The sequence below is a fragment of the Physeter macrocephalus genome, chromosome 18, assembly GCF_002837175.3.
Source record: "Physeter macrocephalus isolate SW-GA chromosome 18, ASM283717v5, whole genome shotgun sequence".
In the NCBI taxonomy this organism is placed as follows: Eukaryota; Metazoa; Chordata; class Mammalia; order Artiodactyla; family Physeteridae; genus Physeter; species Physeter macrocephalus.
In genome coordinates, this window is record NC_041231.1 from 29,298,470 (window position 1) to 29,319,349 (window position 20,880).

The window sequence follows — 20,880 nt, forward strand, 5'->3', positions numbered from 1 at the left end:
TAAAATTGTTTTTATTTTAGTATTTGATTGTCCACCAAAGATGTCTGTGGGTTTCTAAGGTTCTTGATTTATGGTTTTGGAGAAAGTAGGGAATCGAATGTCCCGTGCAGTTGGATTGCTAGGCATTGGTGAGCATCCATCTGGGACCTGTGGCCATGAATTCAGAGTGATGTTAACCAGCACTTTCACTTTGAAACAGTCATGATACCATAGTCTTCTAAGGCAAATAATATCTTCAGTGCAAGTTGCATTAATTCATTTCCCTTGGTATCTGTGGTTTGAGTCTTCTTTCATTGAGTGATAGATATTTCTCGAGCATCTATGAGGAGCTGAGCATTGTGTTGACAGAATCCTCAGTAATAAGCGAAGGGAAGCAGAGAGAGGGGGCAAAAGATAGAAAGTAGGGGAGAGAGATAGAAAATAACTTAGGAAATGGACTTCAGAATTCCTCTGGTGTTCACGTTCCCGTCTGTCACTTTCCGTCCACAGGACCTTGGGCTGATAACTTAATCTAAGTCTTCGTTGCCCTCTCTAAGTTTGAAGCCTTAATTAAACTATAGAGTCTTTGGTGGGCTTTCAGAGCAAGGTGTAACTCAAGTGCCAAATATGACACATATTTTATATTTCAGATTTCTTTGAAACTGATAAGCTCCAAGGATTTTGGTATCTTATTTAATAGGTAGCAATAGCAAGTAATTTTGATAAAATTCTCCTCAGAGATTGAGAACTTGGTGAAGTTTTCTGTTCACAAAAGAAAAAGAAAAAAGAATGACTGCTTAGCAGGCTGATTTGTCTTGAATTTTTTTTTTTTTTTTCGCTGTTTTGCCTACAAGAGAAGAGCGCAGAATCTCGGGGGCTTGATAGAGAGAGAGAGTTATATGTTGAATTGTGTGTGGGCAATGCTGGCAATTTGTCTTTTATTACACTGAAAATATAAAACATTTGGAACAGAGGAAACAAAGCCCCACCTCATTTGCTTTTACTTTTGCTCATTCCTGGGTCTCCATGCTGACATAATCCCAAATACTAATTTAGGCAAGTATGGCTAATCCTCTAGAAGCCTTAGCCATCAGCTACATGAATTCAGTGGCACTCTACAGAACCTTCAATTCAATCTCTCACATTTGTCAAGGAGAAGGATAAAAATGAATTTGTCCCACAAAGCAGAAACAGCACTGAAAAATTTTAAATAATATGGAACTGAGCATCCATGCTGATATGCCAGCCTTTCCAGCTCCATTGTCTAGAGCATTGGTTCTCAGGCTCAGGCAATTTCGCCTCCCAGGCGACTTTGCAGTGTCTAGATACTTTTTGATTATCATGACTCAGAGATGAAGGTAGGCAGAGGCCAGGGATGCTTCTAAACACCCAATGATGCACAGGGCAGCCTTCACAATAGAGAATTATCGGGACCACAGTGTCAATAGTGGTCAATTTGAGAAACCCAGGTCTAGATCATTCCTTCAACCCTCTAATCACATATGCCAATTTCCTAGGTTTGTAAGCCTACTGAAAGAAGAAGCTAAACATTTAATTTAGATTTCAACATGGTATCGATACATCAATAGCTTTCTGATGCAAAGTGCTTTCAAGTTTGTAACATCAAATGTAAAACAGGTCCATTTGTAATAAAAATAATAGTAATCCCTTACATATGTAAGGCATATTATAGTGTGGAAAACAGATTTATATACAGCACCATATTTGATCATCGCTTCAACCCTGTTAAAGAGTTGTACCTGGTATCTACCCATTTTATAGAAAGGGAGTTGTTTTTGCCTCTTGAATCTCTTGAAATGGCTTTTCAACTTGTGATAACACCTTAATTATTGAGGAGTCACCAACAAATCATTTCAAGTATTTTTAGAAAGAAATACTCAGGGTGTGGGCTACTTAGGTCTCTCTTACTGGGCATGAATGAACTCACCGCAAAGGAAAATAGAGCTTCAGGGACTGCCTTGGAAGAGTTAAATGGTATGGTATGCTACAATTGCACCACGCATCTAAATTAATAAAAACCATATTATGGAAGGCAGCAAAAGATATTAGAAGTGATTTTCTTACTTGAGTTGCCTTTTGTTATAGAACCTGAAATAGAAGGGGGTTATGATCAGGGAAATTTCCTGGCCTGTGATCTAATCTTTGTGTGGCTTTACTGTGCTGTGATCCATAGAGCATCACTTGAGCATTTAGTGAAGAAGACATTGGGGAAATCAGATGCTGAGCTGCTGTTTGGGTTTCCTTGCCAAGCTAAAAATATATGAGTATGAATGTGTCAAGTCCATGAGACATTCAGAGGACCCTCTTTGATTCTGGAAATGTCTTAAAGACGCAGAGTTCCAAGAGATAATCAAGCCAGAGCAAGGATTCAGAGGATTCTTCACTGAATGTGGGAGGAGTTCTTGCCTCATTCAGGACTGACACAGAGCACATTGCTTTTGAATCCAGATGTTAGCAGGTGGCAGGCCCAGAGTGAAATTCTGGCTTGACCGCTAGCTGGGTCTCTGAAATGACAAGCCGTTACGCAATGATGCTTGGTTTCCTCATCTGCTGGATGAAGATGGTACTCTTTGGGGGCAGCATAGAGGATTAAAAATGCAACGTAGTGGACTTAGCACAGTGCCAAGCACATTCCAAGTACCCGAGGATAGCAGATCCTGCTTGAAGGTGCTGTGAAGTTCTGATTAGGCTGTTCTTGCTTGTATGACCCCTGTTTGTGAGACTTCTCTGGTGTGCACGCATGTTCATTATTGAACATACTGTGTTCAGTGCCACTGTCCGAAGTCAGACTCCTGACATATTTTGCCAACACACCACGAATGAGACCAAACCCTGCCTCTACTTAAAATCATTCAAAGACTCTAACTTTCTTAAGGGAGTAAGTCTTCCTTTGCCTGCCCTTTAAATGTTGGGGCTCCCTAGGGTTTTCTCTCTCATGTTCCCTGAGGTTGTGTTTTGTTAAGTATTGTATACACCTATGTTCACATTATTCGCAGTAGCCAAAAGGAAGCAACCCAAATATCCATCAACACATGAACGAATGACCAATGCATATACATATAATGGAATATTAACCAATGCATATGCATACAATGGAATATTATTCAGCCCTAAAAAGGAAAGAAATTCTGACACATGCTACAACATAGATGAACCTTGAACACATTACCCTAAGTGAAATAAGCCAGACCCAAAAGGACAAATACTATATGATTCCACTTATGTGATATACCTCGAGTCGTCATATTCATAGAGACAGGTAGTGGGAGAGTGGTTTCCAGGGTCTGGAAAAAGGGGGAATGGAGAGGGATTGCTTAGTAGGTACAGAGTTTCAGTTTGGGATAAATGAAAAGGTTCTGGAGGTGTATGGTGGTGATGGTTACACAACAATATGAATGCACTTAACGCCGCTGAACTGTACACTTAAAAATGGTTAAAATGGGAAATTTTACGTTATGTATATTTTACTGCAGTAGAAAAAATTTTAAAATAAGCATAGTATAATAATAATATAATAATAATAATAACAAGAAAAATTGCTAATATTTATTGAATATTTACAGTATACCACGCATTGGGCTGGTCATTTTATATATAGTCATTAATTTAATCCTTCCATTAACTCTTGGAGATCAGTGCTATTGTTATCCCTATTTACTAATGAGAAAAATTGAGGCCCCGAGAGAGGGTAAGACCAAGGTCACCCAACTAGAAAGTTGCAAAGCTGAGATTGAAACTCACATATCAAGTTCCAAATTCTTAATCATTATGCTTACTCCCTCACCTAGTCCCTATAGGTTGACAACCATCACATTTTGAATCTCTAGCTCAAACCTTATAAGAATGATAATGATGGCAATTGTATTGATGCTTTGCTAACATTATGTTCAGCCTCTCAAAAAAATTGTGAAATAATGCCCATCATCATGATTTAAAGATGAGAATCTGAAACATAGGGAGTTTAAATAACTTGTTCAAGTTCACTCAGCAATGGCAGAGCCAGGATTCAAACCTAAGTCAATCTAATTTAAAGCCATATTCTTATTATCACTGTGTTCTTAAATGTTCCACAAGCACCCCCTTCTAAGATAAACTCTCTTCTAAGATAAACTCTCTTTCATAAAGTTTATGAACTGGGGATATACCTTATGGTATCAATACAGTATTCTCCCTATACCCCAATATTAACTTGATGAATGGACTTTGTAGAACTCAGAAAACGGTATTTATCACTCTTGATATAGTAAGTGCTCAGAATAAATTTGATAAAACACGATCTGCCCCAGGATTACCAATAACTAGCGCTTAGGTAGAGATAAATGAAAGAATCAGGAACTTGGGTGAGATGAGCAAGTGCGTATAGGAAAGAATCCTCTCACAGCTCAATGAGTTGCTTCTTAGTCTAGAAAACATTGGCTATCCCCAGGCGGACTTAGAGAATATGTAATTTTCTCAAAGCAAATAACTTTTTATTGAAATGTAGTTGATTTACAATGTTGTATTAGTTTCAGGTGTACAGCAAAGTGATTCAGTTATATATATACAGATAAGTCCCCTACATATTAACGAGTTCCATTCCGAGAGTGCATTAAGTCCAATTTGTTCATAAGTCCAACAAAGTTAGCCTAGGTACCCAACTAACACAATCGGCTATATAGTACTGTACTGTAATAGGTTTATAATAGTGTTCACGCAAATAATACATACAAAACAAAAACTACAGAAAACATTTTTAATCTTACAGTACAGTACTTGGAAAAGTACAGTAGTACCAGATACATCACCACTGCTTTTATGTTTGCTTCCAGACATCCTGGGCTTGAAATAAAGATACTGTACTACTGTACTCTATACAGTACTGTACAGTAAAGTACACAAAAGCACAACCATTTGTAGAGGATGCACACACGTGATCATGTACACCAGACAGTTGAACTAACTTACGGGATTGGACATGCAAACGCAAATTCGCATCCTTGAAAGTTCGCAAGTTGAAGGTTCGTATGTAGGAGACTTTATGTATATATAGTATATATGTATACTATATATATATATATTATTTTTTCAGATTCTTTTCCATTGTAGGTTATTGTAAAATATTGAATATAGTTTCCTGTGCCACAGGAATCAATCAACAGTAGTTCCTTGTTGATTATCTGTTTTATATATAGTAATGTGTATGTATTAATTCCAAATTCCTAATGTAATTTTTAAAAGTTAAACCATTCCGCACCCATTTTGGTCCCGCATTATGGCTCCCTTTCTCTGTTGCCCGTGTTTCTTTCCAGAGCATCACTGCCTTATTACCGAGAGCTGAGACCCTTGGTGGCCCCTGGGTCGTTTTGCTGGCAGTGGTGTCTTGCATCAGTTCACACTGTTGCCTCTTACCAGTTTGTACAATTGCCCTCAGAGACTGCAATAAATGGAACCGAAAACTTGGAGCCCAAACACAATTTCCAGGACTTAAATCCCTGACCCCCATAGAGATCCTTAGAGATGCTGTGGAATGCAAATTCCCCCAACAAATCCAACCCGCTTTGTTCTATGAAAGAGTTCTCTAACAACCATGAATCATTAGGCATCATAAGGAAAGGCCAGTTTTCCTTCTCTAAAACCAGCTTTTCATAAAAATAGGCATCCTTGATGTCATGAGCAGAACTAAATGACCTGAATGCAACTTTTTAACAAAGGAAATAGTGGCTAAGAGTTTTTGTTGTTGCTTTTTCCTTTCCAAAGAGTATATCTTGCCCATAGCCAGATCTAGATCTGAAAAAAGTTACTTGTAATAATAATTAGACATTACCATGACAAATGCAATATTTAAAATTGCTGGTAGTAAAATAAATCACTTCCCAAGGAAAATTTTCTGTTGAGCAAATACATGCAGTTTTTCAAGGCATAACAAAAAAAATGTGTGGTTACCTTAAAATGTACTATAATTTTCCCAGTTATTACTGATTGTGTAAATGCAAAATGCAGTTGAAATTTCAGTGTGAAAGAGTCATAATGAATTTTTAGGTTGACCTGACTGGTATTATCATATAGAAGAAGAGGAATAAGCCTGTAATTGGAGAGGGTCTGCAATTACAGTGGTCATCAAATATTCATGCTGTAAAAACTCTGCAAAATGATGTTTCCTAAATAAATGTCAGGAGTTAGATGGCATTCAGTGAATGATGCCAAGATTAGTGCAAACAGTGTTTCTTTCATTAAACGCAAGCAAAAAATGATAACTAATTAAATGTCATAATGGGACAGGAAAAGTGTAGGAAAGAAAGGGCTCAGTGGGAAACCAGGTCAGAGATTTGGACTGACTCTGAGGGGAGAGAAGCAAGGGTCCACTTCCTCATATCTGCAGAGCCAAGTTCCAACAATGCCCATAGTAAAATACTAGCAAAAATGAGTCCACAGAAAGGAGAGCCCTAGCATTCCTTTAAAGGGAAGGAAGCTGCAATAAATGTAGTCGGGAACGTAGGTTGCTATTATTATAAATAATAATAACTAACATTGAGTCCGGATTTTGTCTGTGTCGCAGAGTTTGATAAGCATTTTGTGGACTCCCTCTCATCAGACTAAACTTCTGTACAGTATACCAGCGAAGTACACAGAACCTTTTTTTTTTTTTTTAAAGCTGGACACTGATATTTTGCATTTTCAAAAAAGCGTTGATGGGCCTCCCTGGTGGCGCAGTGGTTGCGCGTCCGCCTGCCGATGCAGGGGAACCGGGTTCGCGCCAAAGGGAGAGGCCACAGCAGTGAGAGGCCCGCGTACCCCAAAAAAAAAAAAAAAAAAAGCGTTGAACTGGTCTCAGAGGAAAACTCGAAATGCTGGTGAACCACCTTTGTTCATATTTTGAATTGGTATTGTTTTTATTTTAAAGTACGTAATAGGAGGTGGGAGGCGGCACCATAATCTTTTCAGTATCAAAACCTCTAAAGCTTTGTCCCTGGCCACTGGGCCTTCATCACCACTCCTTCGTTGACTAGTAGCCCTGAGGTCATCCCATGATGAGGAGGAAAGTAGGACATACATCTTTAAATAAGACTGGAGGGCTTGCCTGGTGGCGCAGTGGTTAAGAATCCGCCTGCCAATGCAGGGAACACGGGTTCGAGCCCTGGTCTGGGAAGATCCCACATGCTGTGGAGCAACTAAGCCCGTGCGCCACCACTACTGAGCCTGCGCTCTAGAGCCCGTGAGCCACAACTACTGAGCCTGCCTGCCACAACTACTGAAGCCCACCCGTCTAGAGCCTGTGCTCCACAACAAGAGAAGCCACCGCAGTGAGAAGCCCATGCACCACAACGAAGACCCAACACAGCCAAAACTAACTAACTAAATAAATTAAAAAAAAAAAAAAAAAAAAAAAAGACTGGAGCACCGGTCTCCCTCCTACCCTGAACTTGCTCTGGAGAACCTCCTGTCCATCCTGGATACACTGCTTGTTGAGAATCCCCCCCACCCCACCTTGTTGTTTTTATCGGAACTTTGTGTCTGATTCCATATCATCACTCCCCAGGATATTTCTACCCAGGTTGAAAACACAATCCCGCTTCCAGGCATCTGCTTCACGTTTCCTGGATGGACCAGTAATGTGTTTGTTTAGCTCACTTCGCGCGTTAGACTATAGGTTTTGCCAGTGGCCTTTTGAACACCGGCCTCAGGATGTTTGTTTTTGTAAGTTTTTGTCTTATCTCACTTCCTCTGAAAAAGCCTCACTTTTCACAGCTTGGCTGAAGCCTGAATCAGCAGCTCCCTGAGCCCTGCTTAGACATCTTGCCAGTACGCGAGGCTAAATTTGTTGCCCTTTGAAAATCATGACCATTCTGCATTGCAGTGTTTCATCAGATAACCAGAAGAGCATTCCAAGAACGTGGGCAAGAAGAGTACAGTAAACTACATCAGTGGCTGTCTGCCTATCTCCTTTCTTTCCCTTTCCTGCTCTCTCCCCATTTTTTCCTCCCTCTCCCTCCTCTCTCCCCAACACGCCCTTCTCTCTCACAAACGCATGGAACTGGGATGAAGTTCAGTTCTTCTGAAATGCAAGGCAAGCACCTGGGGAATTTGTCAAAATACAAATTCCCAGACCACATCCTCGGAGATTCAGACTCAAAACAGCTGGTCGAGCCCTGGGAATCTGTCTTTTTAACAAATATGCACCCTCCACACCGCCCACAGCGTTTCGATGAAGTTTTTTGTAGACCTGAATGTGAAGAAACCTCAGTAAAGTGGAGAAAATCTTGAACTTGAAAGTCTCAGATCTGGTTTTGAATCCAGCTCAGCCATAGCCTGGCTGGGTAACCTTCTGGACCCCAGTCGCCCTCAAAATAACTGGATAAAATAAAAGGTTTTGTGGGAAGTCAGTGGCCTTGGCATGAAGTGAAGTTTGGCAAATAGTAGTGCTTATTTTTAAATCATCCTATTTTAAAGAAGCACAGAAGAAAAGAAAATAGTAGAAAACAGAATCTTATTACTAGTCTTCTATGAGGAACAAGTGGGGTTAGCCTTTGTGAAACTAAAGGTGCATTTTGCACCAAAACAGGAAAGACAGGAAACAAGTGCATATAGCTCTCTTATTTCTGAAGATCTACAGCTCATATTTCTCCCTCAGCTTGGTACCCTCCTCAGTCCCATCTTCAGTCAGCATCCTTTAGGAGGTTTCTTGAATTTGCTTCCTCAGGGAGGGTGGCCTTCTGGACCCCTAGGTTAAATCCACAGCATTGGTGACTTCCTCTCGATGTGGTATTCACGTATTGTTAATTACTAGCTAGATGTTTCCCTTCCTGCTAGATTGTGAGCTCCACTGTGGGATGGGATCTTGTTGCCTATCATAGCCTTCTTTCCAATGGGAAGTTCATAGTATGAGTCTGATAACAGATCTTCTGAGGGAATAAACAAATACAAGGGAGATTTTAAAAGTTCATTCGTGCTGTTCAACTCTGAAATGGAATATCTTGGATACAGTCTTGCCTGTAATAGCGGGTCCATTCAAATGGACCACATGGATATATTGCTAAGGAAACCCCTTTAGGGAACTTGGTGATCCTTAAGTTGTCTTCCAGTGGGCCAAACAGTTTTCCAGAGCACCTCCAGGAAATCTTGGACAGTTTCTTGAACAAAATCATAACAAAGAGCTCTGTTTTGCCGTTTTAAAGGAGTTAGACAAATTACACAAGGAGACGCAAGATGACAGCATCAATTTTAATTATGTCTCAGTGAAGCACCTGAAGGTACCACTTCAATGATGCACTATTACAGCCCACAGGACCTCCAAACGATGAAGGGAGAATTAATGAGGTAGAGGCAGAATGTTTTTATTTTCCAATCTACTCCCACCTTTGCCGCATTTAAATTTTTTCCTTCCTCATATGGAGACATTTTAGCTTGGCGTTAATATTCCCACAGAGGAAAGGTGATTCACCAGCAGAATGAATTAAGCATTTTACCAGACTTGGTTTCAAAAGTTGGAAAACCGGGAAAAAGCACACATTATTTCAAGTCTGGAAAAGCTAATATTTTTTTCTCCATTGTCTTTGATTTTCTACTTCTGGTCAAAAATAGGAAGCCACTTTTATATCCTTTTAAATGTGTTTCTTAGGGGGAAAAGACACCTTCCAAGTGGAAGCAGAAACAAAGAATAATGCTAAGTTCTATTTCTTTTGGCTTGCAGACTTCATTTGAATTTTGCTTCTATGGTTAGAGTTTCTGTTACTACCAAAAAAAAAAAAAAAAAGGGCAGGGGTGTACCTGGAAGCTTAGAAAAAGTGAAGTAAGAAGGCTATATAATTCTTAGCCATGTTCTTAATTTAGTCCTTATTACAACTTGACTCCATCCATTTATAGGACGGTCCTTCTGACTGAATATTTATATTCCATTGTTTTCAAAGAAAATCAAGAGTGCCATAAACAGTGACAGTTGTGTGTGGCAAGCATGTCAGTGTACATAGATAACTTATGCCTTCATTCTTCCCTTTTTTTGTCAAAGTCACAAAGCTGCCATTTTGAAGGTATTTCTACACGCTCCTCTGTTTATTTCTTTCGAGCCCATTTGTTTTCTCTTCCGGGAAAGAAAATACACTGAAAGCAAAGGCCAAGTATACACTCTGGCAAAGTATTAACAGTTCCAGCAATGGATTACCTCTGAGTTCTGGGAGGTCATTTTGCAAAGACGCTGGACTTAGTCCGGTTGACGAAGACCTCTGATACTTGTTAGTAGTGTAGTTTGAGCTTTATTAGGTTTATCACTAGTCATCAATACAAGGAAAAGCCAGTGTGGGGACAGCCATATCGTCAGATAGGAAAGTATTGAAACATTGTGTAGATACAGGTCCCTTCTGTACCACACACTGGGTGAAGTCTGTGCAAAAGTAGAGCATTACTGTCCCTCCTGAGTGGATAAAACAGCAAGAGAAGGATTCCTTTACTAAAGAAATTTCCAAAGTGTATTCCTTACATGCTATTCTGTGGTCACAAAGGTTCTGCACAGTAACGCCATCTTATTTCTACTTGCATACTAGAGAGATGCATAGCAGAGTCACAATGCATTTTCATCAATTAAAGACCCTAGGAATTCCTGAAACCATGTATATTCTTACTAAATTTAAGTTTCCCCAAATTCCTTTCACCCCTATTTTACAGCACACCTGTTAACAGTAACTCAATTCCATTGAAAAATAGTACCACAACCCGTAAGCCCATCTGCACCTCCCCTCCCTGAACCCCGGAAGCTCTTCTTCTTCTCAGATTTTATTTAATGCAAGGATGACCTATAGTAGCTCCAGTACTTTGCCATCTTTTATATGTCATGACACCCATAGACATGTATAATAAAAACTATAGTAATTGCATGCCCCACATATCCATAATGGGTCATGAGCATCCTTTGTCCGCTTCACGGTTTTTGACTATCTTTACCTGCCATAAAATGCTCTGTGACTCCTGTCAATTTATGGAGCACTGGCCCAGACAGGAGGTCATAGCCCAAGGGCTGAGGGGATCAGTCGCATGGGGAAACTATACCACTTGGGACATTTCATTGTGATGAGCTAACAGGGATACACAGGATGAACCCACCCCGGCTACCGGTAATATTTGTGTGTTGAATGTGGAGTCCTCTGTACTCACCCATTGTTTGGTGTCTTCAGGTACCTACTTACCCAGCGTGAAGTCAGATGTGAACACTGTAACTGGTGCCCTTTGTTTCACTGCCCAGCCCACCTCACACATTTTATGTGGACCTGGTGCTATATCATCCGAATGACTCCCCTCATTTCCTGTGTTAGATAGACTTCATTTTTCCTCTCTTGGTTTCCGTAAGAGGCAGCAGGCGAGGTGGACAAGAACTGAAGGACGATCTATCAGCCCTCCCTGAGACATTTGGAGGTTTTCACTTCCTTTCAGTTAGGAGCAGACTATTCTAGAGGATCACCTCCCCCACCACTCCCCCATGGCCTGCTTGCTTCCAAAGCATACAGCTAGATGTTGATTTTGCTATCAGAGCTGGGGCTCTGGGAAAAACAGTAACCAGGTAGGAAAAAGGTAACTGGCAGGGAAAAATTATATTCAAATGGATGACTAGGAGATGGTAGGATACCAGGTATTTTCTAAATACACCTCTCACCTAATACCAGGTTTCTTATTCCCTTTCTGAGAGCTCTAGTCTTTTGTTGTCGTCACTGTTGTCGTTGTGTTATTTTCCAATAGAATATAGTCTCCTTTTTATTTCCTTAAAAAGTAATCCGTCTTCATTGCTCAAAACTGAAACTATACAAATGAGCAAAACAAAGAAAACAAAAATCACATAAAACCATCACCCAAATAGAACCATAATTAACATTATAATGTATTTCTCCCAGTCTTCTTCCTTGCATAAATATCTGTAGTCTATTTTAAAACATTGGAATATTTGTGCATAGTGTATCATAAATATATTTTTCCACCTTACTATGTCCCTCAGTTGTCTTTATTTATTTTTTTATTTATTTATTTTTTTTTTGTGGTATGCGGGCCTCCCTCTGTTGTGGCCTCTCCCGTTGCGGAGCACAGGCTCCGGACGCGCAGGCTCAGCGGCCGTGGCTCACGGGCCCAGCCGCTCCGCGGCATGTGGGATCCTCCCAGACCGGGGCGCGAACCCGGTTCCCCTGCATCGGCAGGCGGACGCGCAACCACTGCGCCACCAGGGAAGCCCCCTCAGTTGTCTTTAGATGCCATGAAATATTCTTCTATGATACCATCTCTGGAGGCTGCATGAACTCCCTTCTGTGGCTCTACATGTGATGATGTATGTGATTCATCCCTTCGTGTGGTCCAAAGCAGTGGTTCAGTGTTTCAGATTTTTTTTTCCTATTACAAACAGTATTAATGTTAATACCTCTGTAACCAAACCTTCAAACACACGGCCCCTTGACTTTGTACTATTTTGGTTTCATTTCTTGTGAGATATAATCAACATACAGGAAAGTGCATAAAACATTTTTACAGTTAGTTGAATCAATGTAAAAATGAACAGCAGTGGTTGCATACCGGTATGAATATACCTAAGGCCACAGAACTGTACACTTAACAATGGTTAAAATGGTAAATTTTAGGTTATGTGTATTTTACCACAGTAAAAAAAGAAAGAAAAGAAAAAAAAGAGAACACGAATATAATTACCACATTGGGCCAGGAAAAGATCATTGCCAGCAGCCCATGAGCCCTCCTCCCCATCACAGCTCCTCAGGCTTCTCTGGACCCTTGTGATATCCATCTTTTCTACTTAGTTTTACTAAATATGAATGAATGCCCTGAAATACCTATTTTTGAACTTTTATAGAAATGGAATCATATTTTTGTGTCTGACTTCTTTGGCTCCCTGTATATTTGTAAGATTTATCCACGTAGCATATTCATTTACAATGTGGCATGGCATACTATTGTATGAATATACCGTATTTTCTCCACTATATGCAGGATGGACATCCCTGATTTGCACTGCTACAGACAGTCTTCAATAATCCTGGGGCACATGTGCACCCATTTCTCTAAGATATATACCCAAGATTGAAATCATTGAGTCATGGGATAAATATATCTTTGAGTAGACAATGCCAAAATAAGTGATTATAGTTTTCACACCAGGTGTGTATGAGGATTCCCAATACGCTACACTCTCCCCACATTGGGCATTCTCAGAGCATAACATTTTTTGTCAATCTGGTAGAAGTACAGTAGTATTTCATTTTGGTTTTTATTTGTGTATGTCAGATAATTAATGAGATTGAATGCCTTCTCATATATTTACTGGTCATGTGAATGTTACCTTTTGTAAAGCAGAAGACGTGAATCTTTTGCAGATGTTTTTCTATTATGTTGTCTATTTTTGTCTTATTGTCTTGGGAGAGTTCTTTTAATATTCTGAAAATAAGCCCTTGGTTGGTTATGTGTTTCCCCAACCTATAGTTTTTCTTTTCAGTCTCTTAATGGTGTCTTTTGATAAGCAGGTTCTCTTTTAAATGTAGTGAAATAGACAAACTTCTCCTTACAGATCTTGTATTTTGTTTAAGGCATTCTCGTTTACCTTGCACTCATGAAATTATTCTCCTGTATTTTTTTTTAAGTTTTTTTAAGTTTATCCTCTCCTATTTGGATCACGAACTGATTGGAATTATTTTGTACATGATGTAAGGTAGAGGTATAATTTTTTCTTTTTTAAAAAAACATATGGATACCCAATTGTCCTAGCAGTATTTATGGACATCTATCCTTTCCCTGCCAAACCACCGTGATACCTCTGTCATACAACAAATGCCCATATTACATGCCTGGGTCTGTTTCTGGGCTCACTATTCCATCCCACTGGTCTGTTTGCCTATCACTGATCCACAGTTAATTCTTACATCATAGTAATTCTTGATCCTTGGTGGGGCACACCTCCCACATTGTTGTTCTTCTTGGTTCTTATTCACCTTATTCATCCTTTTCTGTTCCATACACATTTGACCCTCAGTTTATCATATTGTTAAAAAATTTGGGCATTCAGTTGGGGTTATACTGGAGGAGCATTTATATTTTTACAATATTGAGGCTTTCAATCTATGACCATTTATTTAGGTCTTTTTAAACGCCCATTAATAACATTTTATAATTTATTCAGTGGAAGTCTTAACACATTTGTTAGATTTATTCTTACATATTGTTGATGCTATTATGGATGCTATTTAAAAAATTTTATTTGTGTTTGCTAATACATATAGTAGTACAATTGATTTTTTTAATATTGCTATATCTAGAAAACATGTTTAATTCTCTCATTATAAGTCTGTAAATAATACATCTGCAGTTTCTTTGGGGAGTCATATCATGTTTAAGTGACAAATTTGTTGCTTCCTTTCTAATTCTTATGCTTTTTACTTTCCTTGCCTCACTGCACTGACTGAAACCTTCAGTGTAATTCTGATTAGAAGTGGTAACAGTGGGCAAGTTTGTCTTTTTTTTTTTTCTTTTTTTTTTAAATTTCCATGATCAGATTAAGGAAGTTAGGGCCCTTCTATTGCTGGTTTGCTCTAAGGCTATAAGGCTTTCTTTTTTTATCATGAATGAATATAGAATTGTTTCCAAATGCTTTTTCTGCATTTCTGCATTCTTTGAGATGATCTTATGAATTTTCTCTTTTCTCTATTGTTTTATAACAAACTATACCAGTATTTAGTGGATTAAAAGACTACCATTTATTATCCCTTACAATCTGTGCGTTGAGAGAGCTCAGCAAGGTGCTTCTTCTGCTATTCTTGTCTGGGTAGTCTCATGTGGTTGCAGTGAGATGGTATCTGGTTCTGGATTCATCTGGAAGCTCATCTTGGACGTTGAAGTGTCCCAGGTGGCTCAGTACATGTCTGGCACTTCCCTGGAGGTGGCTAAAAGTCCCAGTGCAGCTGGGATGCTGGGAAGGCTGGTCCTGTCTTTCCCCACGTAGTCTCAGGGCCTCTTTCTCTCTCCGTGGCCTCTACATGTGACCTTTACAAGGTCTCTCCAGATGGGTGGCTTACGTATTGCATGGTGGCCCAAAGTGTAAAGCAGGGGCTGCCAGGCCTTCTTAAGGCATATTCCTGAAATTTGCACAGCATCACTTCTGCCGTGTTCAGGTGTTTAAAGTAAGTCACAAGCCAGCCCAGATTCAGTGCCATAGGGACTACACAAGGACCTGATGCCAAGAGGCCATCTTTAGAGACCAACTCCCACAGTATATTCATGCGTGAATTACATCAGTTAGATTTTCTAATGTCTAGTAGCTTTACATACTTGGGATAAACCCAACTTGGTCATAATGAATTATCTTCAAATCTAATATGTTACTTTCTTAGGTTGGCTCATTTTCACTTTTTCCTCATAATATATTTCAAGAAAAATTGTGGGTCTATCCTTGCCCTTAAAAAGAATCCAGTAATACCCTATATGAAAAGTTGAGGCAGCATGTTCTTTCCTCTCCTTGTGTATGTCCTGAGATGAAACTTCTTTGATCCTTTCTTGGAGGGAATGGGACACTGGGACAATTTTACTGGTCCCAGCTTTGGCAAGCATTGCAACCTGAGCAGCCGTGGTTTCACTTAGTGACTCACTTTCACACTGGCATATCCTGTTCCCTGTTGATGGTGCCACCTTTTACACAAAAGCACACAGAACCCCCTGCATTTGCGATGAGACTGCATTTGCAGTCCCCCTCTTCTGTGGAACCTCACAGTGCGTGCTTGCATTGGAAGGATTATGACAGCAACTTCCTGCAATCCTGCAGTGCCCAACGGATGGAGGGTGACTCATGCCTCTGACAGGGAAGTTAATGGCTCTTTTCAGTGCTTATATTGGTCACTTTTCCCTGTTTGCTCCCAACATTTGCTGGTCCAGTAAGTTTATGAAAAGATTGGAGGACATCACTATAAGGTAACAAGGATAGCATTTATGAAAAGATTGGAGGACATGACTGTAAGGTAACAAGGATAGCATTTATGAAAAGATTGGAGGACATCACTGTAAGGTAACAAGGATAGCATTTATGAAAAGATTGGAGGACATCACTATAAGTAAGGTAACAAAGATAGCCTTTAGTTCCTATTACAGTAGATTCTATTTGAAAGATTATAACTTAACATGTACCAGACACTATATATACTATGTGTGTGTGCATGTGTGCATATATATATGCTTTATATTTTGTGGTGGATAAAACATGGGCACAAATTTATCAACATTCTTCCCATTGAGAGGTGAGTCTATGACTCCTGCCCTTGAATCTGCGTGAGCTCAGAAACCGCTTTGAGCAGGCGGATATGGAAGAAGTGATGCTGTGACTGTTTTCAGGCCCAGGCCTTAATAGACTGGCAGCTTCTCCTTCCTGCCTCTTGGAATGCTCATTCAGGGAGAAGCCAGCGGCCATATAAGTCCAACCACGCAAAGACCACCATACTGTGAGGAAGCCCAAGTTAGCCACAAGAGAATAGGCAGAACTGACTTAGCTCCCACCCAGCTTTTCTGACCATTCCAGCCCAGACAGCAGACCTGTGAGTGAAGAAACCATTAGGTGATCCAGCCTCAATGACCATCTGTTGATATCAACCCACAGAGAGATTATAGGAGGAGATACCAGTGTGTTTATGAATAAAGACGAGTTCAGGGTTGGTCATGATGTGTTTGAGGTGCTGTGGGACATCCTGATAGAGCTATTGAGAGAGTACAGGTGTCTGAAGTTTAGGGTGAATGAACTAGATTGAAGGTATAGACCTGAAAATGCTGAGAGTGCGTGTTGCTGGGTTCTGAACCACGGGATACAGCCTTCTCTTGCTTGTAGTAGTCGCTGGCTAAGGGTAGGGGCCACACCCCTGGGGGAGTGGAAGAGAGTTGCGCTTACGGTGAAGAGGGACAAAGTGTGTCATCCGCTTGAGGGAACCCTTCTCCCAGGCAATTCTAGTATCTGTCTCCAAGGAAAGGTAACAATTCTGCTCCCCCCTCCGCTTGCCATAAACTAAACTAAACTAAAATGCAAAAGCCTTATGTTAGCATACAGACCATTATTCATGTGTTTGGTATAGTCTTTTGTATAGATATTTTCCCACTGCTAAAGTTATGTATCAAACTCTGTCTTCCACTCTCTCTTTTTTTATGGCCTATAAAGACCAACACCGTCTCATTCTTGGCCCACACTGATCTCATTTCCTTTAAATTTCATTCATTCACTTTGCTCCAGCCTCCCTGACTTTTTTTTATCTTTCCTTTCCATGTACCAAGCTCATTCCCTCCTATGGGGGGGTTTACACTAATTATTCCTCGTATTTAAGAGCTTCTTATATTGTCCTATAGTTCTGTCCCTATCCTATAGTTGTCCTATAGTTCTGTCCCTATCCAAATTCAGATGTCAACCCAGAACCCAAATGTCACCTCAGAGAGGCTATGTCTGCACGCTATGCTAACAGCCTATTTTATCTTCTTTGTAGCACCTATTCATACCTGAAATTTTTTAAAAACTTAATTTTGTTTGTAGAACGATTAGCTCGACAAGGATAGGATTTTTGAATTTCTAATTCCCAGTTCCAAATGAGTACCTAGTGGATTTCCAGTAAAAAACTGCTAAGTGAATGGATGATCTTCTGGATGCAGGAGAGGGGGACCAAGAGAGGGAGGAGGAGGGCAAGTGAGCATATGTCTTATGGGAGTCCATCTCCAGGGCTCTCATATCTAGTGCACTGGTCAGCGGATCTCAGATTCAGCTGCACGTTAGAGTCATCCGGGGTCCCACTAAAGGCTGAGACCCAATCCCAGAAATTCTGCTTTATTGGTATGTGGCCTAGGCCTCAAGATTTTTCAGAGCTCCCCAGGTGGTTATTATATGCATCCCGATTGAGAACCACTTATTAGGTGTTAATAAAACTGAAGTTATCTTTTCCTGGGCCGCTTGTGACTTTTTTATTAAGTGAGTTCTGAGACTCTAACTCTAGAGCCATCAAGCAATGCTAATCTCTAAAGATGTCCCCAAAATACTTGGTCTAAAGAAGGATCTGGACTGCTCATGTTTACCTTAAAGATCAAATTCCCATTGACTGGTGGGAACGTTTTGGATTGTAAGAAAAGATACATGGAGCTTTTGTTAGAAGACAAACTAGGGCTGGCATGTGAGCCAAATTCAGAATTTTCCACATTAGTGTCTTTCATGGTCATTGTATATTAAAGTAGGATAGGAAAGTGACTTAACAGTCCCCCTGGGAATAGGAGCACTATTTTTGACATTTTGAAGGTCACGTCTCAGCCCCCAAAGGAAGCATATAGGAGAATAGAACCAGGTTCATTCCCTAAGCCCATCTCTTGGAGAACATGGGGAAGGTCCTGATGGTATTGAGGGGCACAGTGGAGCATGAGTTTAAAGTCCTGAAGCAGTGAATCCCTCTTTTCGAAGAAAAGCAAACTGTAATCCCAGTTTGTAAAGCTGATCGAAGTGGGGCAGCTCTGCTTGAAGTAAGGTTTGTAGCCTGGAGGCCAGCTCAGTCCAGGTTGCCTCACACAGTCCCTACCCCCAGGTGGCCCTGGAGGACTGAAGCCTAGGGCTCTGCCAAACTTACCTTGAAAAACACTCTTCCAGATGATGCTTTTAGGAGTAGTAATTATAGATCTGTCCTGGTTAAAAACATCCACCCCAAGGGAAATTTAATAACAAATAGGTAAGGGACTGCTGCGGTTTCTTTGGTATTGAGATTGAGCACAGTATCAAGATTAACCAGGTTGGTCTTTTACAGGAGCATGACACAGAGACCTTGGTAAAAATGCAGGTTCTGACTTAGTGCATCCTAGGTAGGATCCAAGATCCGCTTGGGATAAGCTCCCAAGTACTGCCAATGCTTTGAATACCAGAGTTCCAAATCACAATTCATATATCAAAATCCCCCGGGAGACTTATTAAAAATGCAGATCTTGGGGCCCCATCCTACGGCCTCTGGAAGGAACCCTCTGGTTGTGGGTCTGGGAGTCTTGTTTTAACAGGTTCCCCAGGTTTTTCTGATGTTCGCTAAATTTGAGAACTCTGCTTTAGCATGTATCTGTCTACTTATCTTTCTCTTCAGGGACCCAGAAGAACAGCCCGGGGCTCCACAAATGCCAGGGCTGGAAGAGGCTTTGGAGATCATCTAGCCCAGCCTTACTCTGTTATTGATTAGGAAACTGAGCTCCCAAAGGGCAAACAGTCCTGCCAGGTGCCTCTAGCCAGTGGGTAGCAGAGCAGTGCTGACACCAGAACAGAAGTATCTGATTCCAGCCCTCACTTTTCCTAGAAAACCATGGACCTTCCTTGGTCATTGCTTTTCTGTGCTGCTTCCTGTGGCTGTGTCTCTCTCATTCTCTGCTATATTCCCCAAGCCTAGTGTCTGGCCTAGGGAAGATGCTAAAATCAGTTACTCTCACTGTTGTATATACCTGCTGCACTTGTGCCTAATCAATTATCTTCACATTCTCTTAATAAATATTTTCAAGTTATAAAAATGAACACTGATGTTCCCAGATAAAACACCAAAGTTCTCAATAAGAGTCTAAATGTAGAAGGCATTCAAGAACATGGATTATGGGGAGGAGAGGGGGTGGCCCCAGTTCCATAATTTATTAACTATGTGATCTGGGGATTTTTTTTTTTTTTTTTTTTTTTTTTTTCGGTACGCGTGCCTCTCGCTGCTGTGGCCTCTCCCGTTGCGGAGCACAGGCTCCGGACGCGCAGGCTCAGCGGCCATGGCTCACGGGCCCAGCCGCTCTGCGGCATGTGGGATCTTCCCGGACCGGGGCACGAACCCGTGTCCCCTGCATCGGCAGGCGGACTCTCAACCACTGCGCTACCAGGGAAGCCCTGATCTTGGGAATTTTGCTCAACTTTTCTGACCCTCAGTTTCTTCATCTGTAAATTGGAGATATCACTGGACCCTATGTCGTGGAGTTGTATAAATATTTAATTGGTCAATGTATGTAAAATGTTTACTATGGTGCCTGGTACATAGTGAGGGCTAAATGCAGCCATAGCGCTCTGGATTTCAGAAGCAAAATAATGCTTCTTCAGTCACACTGGAAGTCACAGCGTTAGGAACCCCTTGCCAGCTGCCAATCTGTAGCAGTTAGAAATGGGTCACATGAAATGCATAGACCATAGGTCTGGAGTGAACAAATTTGAGTTTGCACAGATTCTAAGAAGAAACTTTCTGCAGCATAAGTTGTGTTACCCTTGCATAGCGAAGTGGTTACTGAGATACTGAGGAGACAGGTTACTGAGTTGGGTCACTCCTAACGAATGAGATGTTAGGAGGGGTGTGTAGGCTGAATTCCCCACTGGGATTCTCTCCACAGGGTCCACATATTGACTAACCAGCTCAGAGTTCGCTGCAGATCTGTGGTGCAATGGCTTTCAGCAGTGTGTTTCAGTCTTTACCTAGACAGCGTAGGAAACATATTTTTAGCCTGATAACTAAATGATGGAATGTGAGTTTGAAATGCACGCCTCCAAAGTTCACCAGGGGAACGGGACTGCGTGATTCTTACTATCAGGAGGTGTGTTTTCTCCGCGTGTCCCTGGTTTTCAGAGTAACTCTGATTTTCAGACATTCTGCTCTGTTGTTCCATGAGTATAATTCTACTTGTCTGAGCTGATATTCTGATTTGTGAGGAAGCGGTTGGGAAAATATGGCCACCATAGAGCGATATAGAGATCACATCAAAGATACTTGGTGGTAGAGGAAGAAGTACGCGACATATTGTAAGCAGGTGTGACTTCACCTTTTACCTCAGTAATGAGTCAGACTTCTTTCAGTTGCAAGTGACAGAAACTAACTGAAACTTGCATAGGCAAAAAGGGAGTTCCCTGGCTCTTGTAACTGAAAAGTCCAGAGGATT